Source organism: Octopus sinensis, linkage group LG1 (genome assembly GCF_006345805.1).
Source record: "Octopus sinensis linkage group LG1, ASM634580v1, whole genome shotgun sequence".
Lineage (NCBI taxonomy): Eukaryota > Metazoa > Mollusca > Cephalopoda > Octopoda > Octopodidae > Octopus > Octopus sinensis.
In genome coordinates this window covers 21,153,271-21,167,899 of record NC_042997.1, presented here as the reverse complement: position 1 = coordinate 21,167,899, position 14,629 = coordinate 21,153,271, and the positions used below count along the sequence as shown (strand labels likewise).

The 14,629-nt window shown below is 35.2% G+C and overlaps 1 long non-coding RNA gene across 1 annotated transcript; it reads right to left on the bottom strand.

The window, feature by feature from the left end:
* Positions 1-281: 281 nt before the first annotated feature.
* Positions 282-14,024, bottom strand: LOC118767265. The gene is made up of 3 exons (XR_005003178.1): positions 13,931-14,024; positions 12,892-13,052; positions 282-495 (listed from the first exon to the last, which is right to left on the bottom strand). It is a non-coding gene; the product is annotated as an uncharacterized LOC118767265 (long non-coding RNA).
* Positions 14,025-14,629: the final 605 nt, after the last annotated feature.

Below are 14,629 nucleotides of genomic sequence, written 5' to 3'. Positions count from 1 at the left end.
TTGTTAATTTGTACAGTAAGGCTTGTGAGTTTAAATTCCAAGTGGTAGTGACTCCTTACGCCGAAAGTTGCCCGCTTAGTAGGCTACGTTATAACGTGTTTAGAGCACAAGTAATAAGGTTGAAGAAAATAACTAATGGTTAGGAATTACAATTTGAGGCTACTAATAATCTTTTTAGGCGTATAATTAAACAAGGTTTGAAAGCTAAAAAATTAATTAGGCAATTTAATTGTACTTCAGCTTTACAGTGATATTTTGAGTAATTCGGTTAATTTCAAACTTGAAGCTTATTTTGACATTTTATTGCTCGTGCATTAATCTTAAGAAGATGGATTTATTGATTAGATTGTTTGCTTGGGTTACTTAGGAAGCATTATCCAAATAGTGTTTTTGTCTTTCCTTTTCTCATTGGATAATAATCTTCACGTCTGTTTTGCGCCTTCATTTGCCTCTGCGATTTCCTGTCAAGGGTAGGATTCTTTTCACACCAAAGCCCTGGAAGAAAGAAGGCTAAAATAATGGTTTCTGATGATGGTGATATCAATGACTGTATGCTGATGGTTTAGCCTCATTGTACGTCATTCTTCGAATCGAGTTACGTTTTTTTTTTATTGTTATATTTATTAATAAGCAGTTTATTCCTAATATATACTTATGTGTGGGCGTGTGTTTGTATGTATTAGCTAGTTATTAGATTTTATTTGTATATTTTAATTTCCGTCGTATATGTTGATATGAATGTTCCTAATTCGCGGTCCAGGTATAAACTTTTGGTTTGTATTTTCTCTAACAACGTTTGATTGTTTTCCCCGGCTGCTGATGATGTTCGTTAAACACTGATGCGGGAAATTTCCCGGTTGTTCTAAGTAGTATTTCGTACAGTTGCTATGACTCTCCCGGCCGCTGTTGTCCATTGATTTGGTTTGGTATTCTTTGTTTTTCTTTTGTTTTTGTGTTTTACGGTGATTAGAAAGAATTAATTCTAGAGTTAACTATAATTTTTGTCATACAATTTGTAGATAATTATACTTAAAAAAAAACAATAAACGTCACCCTTTTCAAGCCTAGCCAGGATCATGGGCCCGGTTTCCCGGTTTCTGTGGCGTATGTGTTCCCCCCAGCTGGACGGGACGCCATTCCATCGCAGCGTTACTCAAGAAACAGGAAGAGAGAGCGAGTGAAAGTTGTGGCGAAAGAGTACAACAGGGGTGCCCCCCTCCTTGCCGGAGCCTCATGGAACTTTTAGGTGTTTTCGCTCAATAAACACACACACACACACACAACACTCGGTCTGGGAATCGAAACCGCGATCTTCCGGCCGCGAGTCCGCTTCCCTAACCACTGGGCCATTGCGCCTCCACAAATAATTATACTTAGCATGGTCATATTGCCATTATAAGGCGAATATGAAACATATATATGAGAGGTAGATACCTTTATTATATTTGTGTCTCCACCTCTTAACAGCCAATGCGGTGCCCAAGCATGGCTGCCGTCCAGTGATTAAAACAAGCAAAAGGATTTGTTTAACAGCTTATGAACCTGATAGAGGTAGTTTTGAATATATAGATTTCATAATGTAGTATTTGATTTATAATTATCATCATACTGTTGAATACTGATATGATGCAACAGCGTCGCATTGACGAAGTAGTATAAAATGTATTTTATAGTATATTTCCGGAGTGTTTTCGGCCCTTCTGGCACTCAAAATTATTCATTCTGCTTTCCGATTATGCATTATCAGAAACTCTTTAATAATATATATTCTTTGTCAGAATATATTTGTATGGAAATGTGAAATTTCTTTTACAGCTCAAATTTAAGTTACTTTTAGAATAATTCATGACTTTTTTCATTGCTCTAGGCAAGCCAGGTTTCTGTTAAGTAAAATTCAAATATTGAAAGCCTAAATACATTTCACTGCAAATGTTACACTTTATTGCCAGGAGTCGGGGAAAATAACGCATATTTGTGAAAATAAATAAAAGATTCAACAAGATTTAAAATAAAATCCATTACAATAAGATCCATTTCATGATCATTTATATTTCCGCCTCACTCTCTGCAATCATGGACAGCACTACGATTAATTAAAACGTAATGGTTAGTCGTGTAAATAAATGCTATAATTTTAATGATGGCGGTAACATTACTGCTATTAATATCAGTATAAGCAAGAAGTGACATAGATACTATTAATATCACTATGCAATAGACATTAAGATAATACATATGCTGGTTGGCGTGTGAATGTCAGCGAAGAGAGAATCATAGTTAAAAAAAATAGTGGGAAAATACAGAAGCGAAATCTACGAGTGAAATCATTGTAGTTAGAAAGAAGCTGTGACTAACAAATATAAGACCTAGACACGTATAAGCGAAGTATTATTTGGTCCCTTTTTAATCTTCGGCGAGAAAGGGTTGCATGAATGCGGGTGCCAAATGGGCAAAGCAGTTCTCTGACTGAGCCTCCAGCAGAGAGAAAAACAGGCAGTCTTGTGACAACCACCGAGGAATTTCTCTCCTTGTCATCACAGCCATCACAGACAAGATACTCCATAACTACCTCACTCAGCACATAGAAGACAGATATCTGCAAGAGACAGCATGGCTTCGAAGAGGGCCGTTGGGCATGATTTTTCCTGCACGCCAACTTCAGGAAAAGTGACAGGAACGGAACAGGGATCTATACACGACGGTTGTAGACTTAACCAAGGCCTTTGAAACCGTCAGTCGTGAGTTGGAAGATCATGGGAAATTTCGGCTACCCGGAAAAAATTCTTCAGTACGGTGCGTCAGTTTCACGACAGCATGCTCACTCAAGTGCTGGCCAGTGGAGAATCTTCTGACGCATTTCCAGTCACTAACACAGTCAAGCAGGACTGTGTGCTCGCACCTGTGTTGTTCAGCATGATGTTCTCGGCCATACTTTCGGACGCATTCCACAACGACGACGAAAGCAGCATCAAGATCAGATTCAGGACTGATAGCAGACTCTTCAGTTTGTGGAAGCCACAAATCAAGACCAAGGTGGAAGAAGACTTAGCGTGCAACTTCCTGTTCGCAGACGACGGCGCACTCAACACCATCACGGAGGTCCAGATGTAGCAGATCATGAACTGCTTTTCCACCGCCTGCAACAAATTTGGCCTCACAATCAGTACCCAAAAGTCAGAGGTTATGCACCAGCCTGCCTTGCAGAAGCCGTATGTGGGCCCGATTATCTGTCAACAGCAAAACTCTGAAAGTTGTTGATAAATTCACATACCTCGATAGCACGCTCTCTAGATGTGTGAACATTGATATCGACATGCTCATTGTCAAGGGAAGTTCAGCATTCGAAAGGCTATGTGAATCAGTGTGGGAGAGGAGACGCCTACACTACTGTACGCCTGCGTGATTTAGACGGTTTACGAACGTCACATCAAAAAGATAAACGGATTCCTCATGATCTGCCAAAGAAAGCTGGTGGAAATAATCTTTGAAGACAAGGTCCCATACACGGAGGTCCTCCCTCGAGTTGATCTGTCAAGCATCGACACACTGCTAAGGAGAGCGCGAGTTAGGTGGGCAGGCCACCTTGTTCAAATGCCTGGTACGCGACTCCCCAAGAGACTGTTTTACAGCGACTTGGCGGAAGGCAAACTCACGTAAGATAGATTGAAGAAGCGCTTCAAAAATACACACAAAGCCTCACTGCAGAGCTTTGAGGTCGACCTCGACTCTTGGGAAATGTAAGCACTAGACCGTCCTGCCCGGCGAAACTGCTCCATCAAAGGTGCTACTTCCTACGAACAGAAAATGGTTGCAGAGGGCATAAAGAAAACGTGGACTTAGCAAATCTAGAACAAATTTCTTGCTTTCAGTCCCAGTATACCACTAGTGCCCGACCTTTGGCATAGCCTCTCGAGCACGCAGAAGACTGATCGGCCACAGCTGGGATGATCGTCGGAAACGACGGGCGAACTAGTGTAAAATGTACACGTATATACATATATATAACATGTATACCTACATAATCATACACACACACACACACACACACACAACATACATACACACAAACACACACACATGTATACACATATATGTATGATTATGTACATATAAATATATGACACCCGCTGTCCAAGGCTTGCAATGCTTAATAAATGGTCAAAGTATAAATCCATGTATTTCTCACAATCTCTTATTACAGAACCTGTAACTCTATTAATGACCTAGTCAGGTAATCACCTCAAGTATTTAACGAAAATCTACATTAGCTTACCACACACACACACACACCACACACACACACACACACACACACACCACACACACACACACAACATACACTAGCACACATACATAAACACACTAAGAAACATTTAGAAATTAAAACTACTGAATTTTGTTTTATGTATTTTACGCACACACATACACACAGAAAAAGAAATGTCAGAAAATTTGCTTTCGCCCTATTAAGCACAGTAACCCGTTTGTTGCAAAGAGAGTTGGATAAACTTTATGGAACATTAAAATATAATTTTATAGAGACTTGCTTTTCTGCCTTTAAAATTCATTTATTACAATATTTTTACGTTCACATATTTTTCCCAATAAAACTCTTTAATAATACTCTGTTCAACAGGGACCTTCTGTAACCGCTTCTCATACGAAATTTAAATTGCCTTACAAACTTAAATGGAAAGCAGCTACTTTTATGCTAAAGCATAATAGCCCTGTCAAAAGACATAACTGATACAAACGAAGTTGGGAACAAATTAACAAGCAAAGAGCAGACAATTGCATAAGCATGGGTTTTCTTTCATTATAATCACGCCGTTATAATTACCGTACTTTATGTTTAGTATTGTGCTGTCTATACAATAAAGAGTTGAAAGCAGCCTCATACAGAGAATTGAAGAGAATTCATTCATTCAATATTCATGATTTAACAAACCTTAATCCTGGATTTGATATTTTAAAATAAAATGCTGACATTAAACAATATTTTAAAACATGCATAATAATGTATGGCATAGTGAGTATTCAGACACAGTGAAACTTTCATTTCACACGATAAACGTGTGCCAGTCATAAAATTCCTAATAATTACGGACAATAAGCGCTCTAGGTGTAGTTTACTTTCATTTTTGTGTAAATTGAAAATCTTATCAAAGATCATACGAAGTGGAAGTTTAGAACCCTTGCATTACATTTTTCAGCTTGACCATTGGTTCTCAGCCGGAGTCAACATGACACTTGGAAGCCTATATAAGATTCTGTCGTTAAAATTTACGTGCAGTAAATTGGTCATACTTCTACAACGCAAAATATTTTAACAATTCTTCTTATACAATTCTTAATATTTTGTTATAGAAACATTGAATGACTATTGGAAACCAGTAGAGTAAAATAGGAATCAAAACGATTTACAGTAATCTCTCGCCATATCGCGGTTCACCTTTTGCGGTTTATTATTTAAGCTTACGTCGATTCCTCCGTGGTGTTGTTTTGCATTTATAATAAATAAGTATATACAACTTATCAAAATAATAATAATAATAATAATAATAATAATAATAATAATAATAATAATAATAATAATAATAATAATAATAATGATGATAATAATAATAATAATAATAATAATAATAATAATAATAATAATAATAATAATAATAATAATAAAAATATACAATACAGTAATGTTTCTGCTTCGAAGGGTTTTTTAGAAGGTGACACCTGCGATAGTTGAGGGATTATTGTATACGTAAAAAATGGTTGAGAAATACTGATAAAGGCTATGCGGTCTGTGGAAATTCAAAATTGAATTCTGTCCTGGTAAATGGAGGATAAATGCTGAGTAGTTTGGGATCGATTCTGGGCATCGACACTAACTATCTGTGTAGCCCTTGCAGAGAACTTAAAAATTATAGACAATTTTAAAAGATGATTTGTCTGGAAACACTACTGTGGGTTATTACCTGTTTAGGATAAACTCTGTAGCTATAGCATTTCTTTATTCTGCCTTTTAACTGCTCCCCAAATCTTGGGATTTTGAGATCGATAAAAGAAATCATCACATCTTCATCTATTGTTGTGGTTGCTATTTAGCACATCGCAGCTGAGTCAACTGTGATATGCTAAAATTTGACTCGGCACTCCTGCATGACCGCAGTCGAATGGATGAAATGAGTAAAAGAGTAAAAAGAGCAATACATCTTGATGTTTTACAAGTGCAAATAAAAGAAGTAATTTTCATTTTCATTATATTTCTATTAAGGCCCTTTATTGAGAATTCTGGAAGGTGTACGACTTACTAAGACTAGACAAGAAGATCATTTTTTTTTAATATTTCAGTTTCAGTTCTACTCTCTACCTAAAGTAAATAGTATCTGCTTCATTTCTACAAAGAAATCGTAAAGGACAAAAGCGTCAAAAAGAACATATCACGGGAGTTAGTCAGTTGTAAGGTACCACCAAGCAAAAGTCATAGGTAACAAATAAGACTCTACCATTCTCATTGCCACGAATCGAGAGACCCCTCTCTCTGTTACAGCAGGCTTAAAACAAGGATCATCACAAGGAGTAACGACAACACCAAGAACCGTAGAAAGCAGAATTGTCCACTCAAAATACTATCATTTCAAACATTTATAAGGATCTGCGAGATGCGGGTAGATAGCAATAAAAAGATTTCTCTAGAAATAACTAACGATTTTCTAGTGACCAGTGAAGATTCATATGAGTACCATATAATTCTTATTTGAAACAGCTGAATTGGGTGCTTCAGGTTTTTATTTACAAATTTCGAGCGTAGTTATTGTATCTCGAAGTTCATTTTGTCTGAAATATTGGAGGATATCTTAATACGATCTGGTATGTTTTGTGAAAGTACTGCACATTGGTAACATTTGTTATTCGTATTTTAGAAGTTGGGGCTATTTCAATAAATATTAAGGCTATTTTATGCTCTTGTGTTTCGAATATTGCTACTTCTTGGCCATATTTAGGACGGATTTGTTGTTATAGGCCAAGGTTAGTTTGCAAATATATATATGGGGCAACCACCTTAAAGAAATATTCGCCATGCAAAGCCTTTCAGAGTTGTTCACCACGTCTCATTCATGTGTCGTCAGCATGCTCGTTTTTTGATATCGCTTTAGGTTTTCGAAGTCTAAATCAATTTTTAGTGAAAAATGTATGTCAATGGACGTACTTGATTTCCTACCATTCTAAAGATCATGTTCAACATAAACACGTAGAAGACCTTCTTGCGAGTTAGAATGGTTTATATCAGAGCTCTTATGCTGTTACCTGATATTCGAAGGTACTCTACCAGCCTTTCTACATGTCTAGTCAATTCATGTCGAACTTAATGACTTGCTGAGAAATAAAGAAACATATGTTGCAATTGACGAACGTAAGAGTAGTGACTACATACGTATATATATATATATATATATATATATATATATATATATATATAAGTCTTTACGTTTCGAGCCTACGCTCTTGAATTTATATATATACGTGTATATATGTATATATATATATATATAATATATATATATATATATATATATATATATATATATAATTGTGTGTGTATATATATATATATTTATATGCATATAAGTGTTTATATATGTATGTATATATATACACACATACATCATGTATGTGTGCTTTGTATAATTTCTACAAATAAAGCAATGTTTGTAAACTAATACTATTTTAGGAAACATAAGACACATTTCTTCTATGTATTTTGTGTGTAGTATTTAACCTAATTTAGTTGTAGAGAGATATTTTCTATTTTGGGTGGAATCTTAAGTGGAAATACGATAGGAACATGAGTCACATATACTTTCTTCATAGCAGACTAAATCAGTAATATATTTTATGGTCATTTAACAGAAATAGCATAAACGCCAAAAAGGATATAGCTGACGGTGTTTTAATTTAATATAAAAATGTACCTGACAGCACATAAATTACAATAAGTGTGAAAGGAAATTATTATTGTTTTGGTGTGGGGTGATTACGAAGAAGGAAGTGGTAAAAAGAAATAAAGTATAGATAAGTAGATTTATTGTTAGCCAAGCAAGATCAAAATCTAAAGTGAGATATAGATAAAGAAAAGGCTTCCGTCTAATTTAGACGTTTTTTTTAATATATATTTTCCGAGTGTACTATGAACGTGGAATAGAAATATAACTGTCACTTGAACTATATCAGTAAAAGTACGGAAAACAGAGAAACGTTCACATTTACATGAAATCGATATTCAAACAAATACCATGGGTTTCACTTGAGTAGAATATTTGCCCATTTGTAAAATTCTGAAGAAGGAATTTGGCAAATAAGTCATTGTCGTGTTTCCCTTAAAATTGTCATAATCAGTTGTATTTCATTGCAGATAAACATGTTCTCTCTTCTCTTTCAGTCGCTCAATACATCACAATACTTCAATAGTTGGTGACGAAAACTTGGAAGAAAATAAATGCCGACAGTTTAAAGAATCCTCACGACACGGTGTGTGTGTATGTGTTTACTAAATTGGTATCACCTACTGCCTCACTTTTCCGCCACTTCTGGTGGGATAAGCGCAGTCACGTTCACACATACTCACACACATATATGCACATACAATCACACAACACACACGCTTATGTATAAGAAGTAAGTCACAGTTATAGCAAAAATCTGTTTCCCATGTATATAAATAGGAAACAAACTTTTGCTTAATCATGCAATATTAGGAATTCCCCAATGCGAAAGTGTCTCTTTTATTTAGAAAATTTCTTGCTTTCTTACTAGTCCAGTATGTTGAGTTGGAAACGGTAAAACTCCTAAAATTTATCGACGTTTCTAGAACTTCACTTTATCTTTAGAATGAGGTATTTATTGCAGGCGGTTAGTTTAGTCGTTATATAGTAGGTGAGAAACCTAGAAATGACATATTCTCTGCTTTTACTTTGGAGACTGCTGCAGCTACAACTACTACTACGACAATTATGGTTTAACTCAAAAGTTCTCTTAGTAATAAGAAATTAGTATTAGTTCAGTTCTTACTAAGATACATACAGCCTGTGTATACATTTTGGTTTCATATTGTACTGTTAATATAGCTTTCATGACTCATGAAGTTTTCGGGGAAATTCTATGTATAATGGTTGTATTATCAACTAATGTTTTGTATCCAGTTTTTCTTTGGGCAATATAATGTGTGTCGCAGATATATGGCAAATCAACGAGAAACTATTTGACTGTATGTCTAATGAGACATTAAGAGTCATGAAGTTTACAACTTTCATGTTTGCATATATATTTTTAAGTAACAACAGCCATCTAAAAATTCCTGTTTGTGTTATAGGCTTGTGGATTTTCAATTGCATGAACTAAAGGTCGGAGAGGACAGGATAATCTACCTGCATAAACTTGCTATAAAAGCAGTTAGTAATTTTACTTTGCCTTATTCTTAGTGCAAGTTTTGAAGAGTGCAGTTCGATTTTAATAGTTATTTTTTCAAAGCTATAATGAAAGTGGCAAAGAAGCTTATTCGGCATATTTTGCTTTATGAGTTCAATACAGGCATCAATGCAACGGAAAATGCGAGGAATATTAATGCAGTATATGAGGATCGTATATTAAGCGTAAGTGTCAACGGTGGTTCCAGCCTAGAAGACGAGCCTCGTTCTGGAAGATCTGTAGAGCTTGACGAGGAAACGTCCTGCAAACCCTGGTGCAACAAAATCCCATCGTAACTATTGAGGAACTAGCAAAGAAGCTTGGATTTGGTCATTCAACTAGTCCTTCAAGTCAGCGCTAGAAGAAAAAGGACCATCTTTGGTTTCAAGAAAAAAAGGTGTTCTTCCGTCAGGATAATGCTCGGCAACACACAGCGAAGATGGCATTCCAAAGGCCGAAGTAGTTTGAATGGGAAACAATGCCCCACCCACAATATTCGCCGGACATTACCCCCTCTGATTATCGTCTATAACGCAGTCTTCAAAATCATTTGGACGTAAAAAATATGAATTCTGTAGACGAGGTCAGAACAGTAGTGGAGGATTAATTTTCGTCACGGACAAGTGAATTTTGTAAGAGGGGGGGGGCTTGCAAATTTACCAGATAGATGGAAGAGCATTGAAGAAAACGAAGGAGAGTATATTTAGATAAAAAAAAACTTTATCTTAATTTTGAAAAATAAAAGAAGTACAAAGAAACCGCATTATTTATGGGATGACCCAATATAAAGTCTACCAAATAAACTATATTTTTTAGCACAACAAATTTTTACTACTAAAATAATCTCGGATACGAGGTCGAGTCGCACAATTTTGTGGTTATTTTCGTGTAATATTTCGATTTGCTTCTAATATTTTACCTTCGTCCGATGTTTCACGCATGCGTAGAATTCTACTTAGACAAACATTTATGAAAATGTGCACATAAATATTATATCAAAATAAGCCACAACCAAAAAAAATTCATTAAAAGACATCAATTTCTCTATATGATATGAGGAAATGCAGTCACTCATTCTCTCTTTCTCACATGCACACGCACACATACATACAAAAATAGATGCTTGCATATGTATTTATGTACGTGTATATGAAAGATAATGTGTATGCAAAACAATACATACATGACATCACACACCTTCACTCACTTTCTTTCTGTCTGTCGCTCTCTCTCTCTCTCTCTCACGCACACGCATTCATTTTATATACGCGTACATACATCTTTCCTTATCTGCTCTCACTTCAAAGCAAATATCACCATTTCACTTTTCCTCGTTTTCAATTTCTGCTCTCTTCAAAGCATAAAGAATTTTTTAAAAATTACGGAAATTAACGAACAATGGTATGATCGCATATGATCGATGTGATAACTTTCTTGCTTCAGACGGAAGAATGCCATAAAATAACTTCCATTGACACACACACACACACACACACACTCTCTCTCTCTCTCTCTCTCTCTCTCTCACGGTAAAACTTCTGCATGAATTATGTTATTTCTTGTAGTGTGCACGCGCAAAATTACAGCTCAAATCCGATTGAAATAACCTTTTTCTAGTCTGCAATTTGAGTTTGTGATGAGCGTATTTAAAAACCTGATTTTCGATATACACTTACAAGAATGTTTTCCTAGAAATCCTGTCCTTTACCTGTTGTTTCTAGTATGTCCAAGGGGACATTTGCCCCCCCCACCCCGCTTTTTTTTTCTTAAATTTCTTCCGATTCCTATGTTTTCAATACAGGAGACTACGATTTCGCCTCAAAGAACCACGTTTTCAATATCTTAATTTCCCCCCTTTTTTCTACCCCAATATCTTCATTTTTACTTTTATCCAAATACTTTTCTTGGTAACTCATGGAGAAGAAATCAGGGTGTACGAATCTTTAAGAACTTTCTTCTTCCTTATTTCCTTAAAGAAACACTTAAATCTCCTTCCCAAACATCGACCCATCATCTCGCCACTTTCAAAAAGCTACAAACTCGCAGTGTTTCACTTTTAGCTTTTTGGAAGGCGGGGAAGTTTCTTCAGAAATAATGTCGTTTACCTGTCGTTTCTAACATGTCGGGTTTTCTAGTGGTAGTCTGATATTTCAATATAATTCTACACATGCGTGAAATATAAGACGAAGTGAAACATTGGGAGGTTTTAGCTTTTTGGAAGCGGGTAGATGATGGGGATAGTTGGGGAAAAGAGCATTGAGTGTTTCTTTAAAAAAAAACAACTTCAATATATATATATATATATGTGTGTGTGTGTGTGTGTGTGTGTATTTCCCAGAGTCGTAATCTCTATTTTTCTATGAGTATTAAAAAAAACTTCATAACAAAGTTACAAATTAAGAAATTGCGATGGGAACAGGGGGGAAATAAAAATTTGGAAACGTGATTTCTGGGTAAAATCGTATTAACCCCCTTTTTTACAATGAAACAATACTACCCTCCCCCACTTCACTTTCAAGCCAAAAATAATTTCCATTAAGCCAGTAATCCTGTTCACTATATATCAGCTGTGCCGATTCTGCCCATAAGAAAGGAACAAATGATACAATATGGCTGTCGATCATAACACCCGGGAAACGCTGGGATGCATTGCTAGTAAAATATAAAATATAAAATATGATAGAAATCGATAAAACTTAAAAACAAAACTGAGCACACTCGCTGTTTTAATAATATTTACTCATACATACTCATATGGGATGTGTGTGTCCGCAGTTGTGTATGCGTATGCATCTATGTGTATGTATGTATGTGAGTGTGTGTGCTTGTGAATTAAAACAGACCTGTAGTTAACGTAAAATATACCTATGATTCCAAGTCAAAGTTAGACTACTTCATACGTCAGCAACTTTTTCTATAACTATCTCACAAAAGGCTTTTGTGAAATTCTATTTTGAATAAAGCATTTTGCTTAAAACTAGAAATTCAAAATTTCCTCACAGAAATTATTACTCAAGTTACTTTGAATTAACTTCGTTTCGCTGACATTTTTCGTTTCCCGTACTTACTAAAAACCTGTTTTATTCCAAAATTACTTTATTCGTTCCGACTTCCGACAACAAAGGCAATTTTCTCGACAAGCATTAATTTCTAGTTGCATTCATTTCCTTTTATTTAGATCAGTAATATACTTGAGAAAGTCATGAATATCACTTAATCTCATTTATATTACTATAAAAAAAAGAGAGAGACAACTGCCTCTTTAAGGAATTAATATTACTCTTAAATTCAGAATTATAACTTAACCAGCCCATTTCACCTATATAACATGATACTTGTGTGTGTGTGTGTGTGAACATACGCTCAACCACTCTGACATACTCGCTGTTACACATATACAAACATATAGGCTTATAGGTACTCAACTATTTTGTATCCCTGTTTCAATTGATCTTTAAGAAAGTATTTGTTATTCATGTATCTATCCATCATCATATATCTTATCTCGTTTTACCTCTAGCTAGTTGTTTTCTTGGTGAAAAGCCAATAGCCTCCACGTCGCATCTTTAAATAAGGAAATGCTGTTCCTGAAATACAAAAAGAAAGAAATAGTATATGATTGCAACTACTGCCGAGATAGGCACAGCTTGATTATGGTTGTCTATTTATCATATATCACTTGATTTTCTTTCAAGTGAACATACAAAGACCCTAGATCACACTAGTGGTGATAGCCGCAAACCACGCACGTCTTTGATTTTATAAGAAACTTATCAATAAAATTCCTCAACAATCCATTTGCATTGACAACGTTGTAGTATCAATCGTATTGACAACAACTTCAAACACGTTTAATACTCATCTCTGATGCCACACTCTCACATTGTATCCTCATGTATAAAAGCATTACTTATAGAATTACCAGGAATAATTTCACATTGAATTTTTTTTTCTGTATGCCACAGTTTAGCTATAAATTTAATTAATTTCAATTGTCACATGGCTTGTTCGTGAGTTGCGTTAAATACTAATCTTGTGAAGTACATTTTACGTGCTCTTTGTCACGCAGCTTCAATTATCTGAAATTTGGTGATATAGAGCAGAATATAAATGTTTTATATAATAATGTTTCAGAATAGGTGAGTCTCGTAACACATCGGGTCATAGGAAATCATTGATGGCTTCGGCAGAGGCTTTTCCTGCCTACGTTGGTTCCATTAATGTAGTTGAGTTCAGCGCTGCAAATTAACGAAAGATTAACACGTTGCACTACTCAAAAAAAAACTGTAAATAGTTATAAAGGGCAAGAGGCATTAGGTGTTAATATGTTAGTCGTTGCATATCGCAGTAGAGTTGACTTGGCACGAAATATCATGGACACTTTGACTCATAGCATATCGTCTCAGCTATCTGTGGCTCTTGATATTTATAAGTATATTACATATAATACTGTTTTAATTTTTACCTGTATTTTTTTTTTATAAAATCCTGAATGGAATGATGGACGGTATTTTTTGCTATCGGAAAATCATTGATCTAGTAATTGATCCATAATTACGTTCTAAACTGAAAGTAAATTAGTTGGTTAAAATAACTTTAGTACTAAGTGTAGCTGAGTTGAGAAACATCGAAGGGATCAAAATCCCATTTAGACTTAGTAAAATTTAACTCAGAAAAGTAAAACTGATACCTGAATTCTCTATAACTTGTCTAAATCATTCTTTTTTTATTTTTTGTTACACCTCACTTTTGAAAGCTACCTTCAATATTACTAAGCGGGGGTAAGGCAGCGAGATGGTAGAACCATCAGCACACTGGGCAAAATAGCGGCATTTCGTCTGTCTTTATATTCTGGATTCAAATTCCGCTTTCATCCTTTCAGTGTCGATGAAATAATTACCAGTTGTGTACTGTGGTCGATGTAATCGCGTCACCCTCATTCGAAGTTGCTAACCTTGTGCCAAAATTCGAAACCAATATTATTCAATAGTCGTAATATAATTTCCCAAAATTTAATAACTAAATACTCATTTGAATTGTGGTAAAATAAAATAGATGAACTTTTAACAGACAGCATAAGAATTCTGATAGCAATATATTCTATTTGCCATGGGCTAATCGATTTCTATTAGACACTCACTACATTCTTATAAACCATAAACAA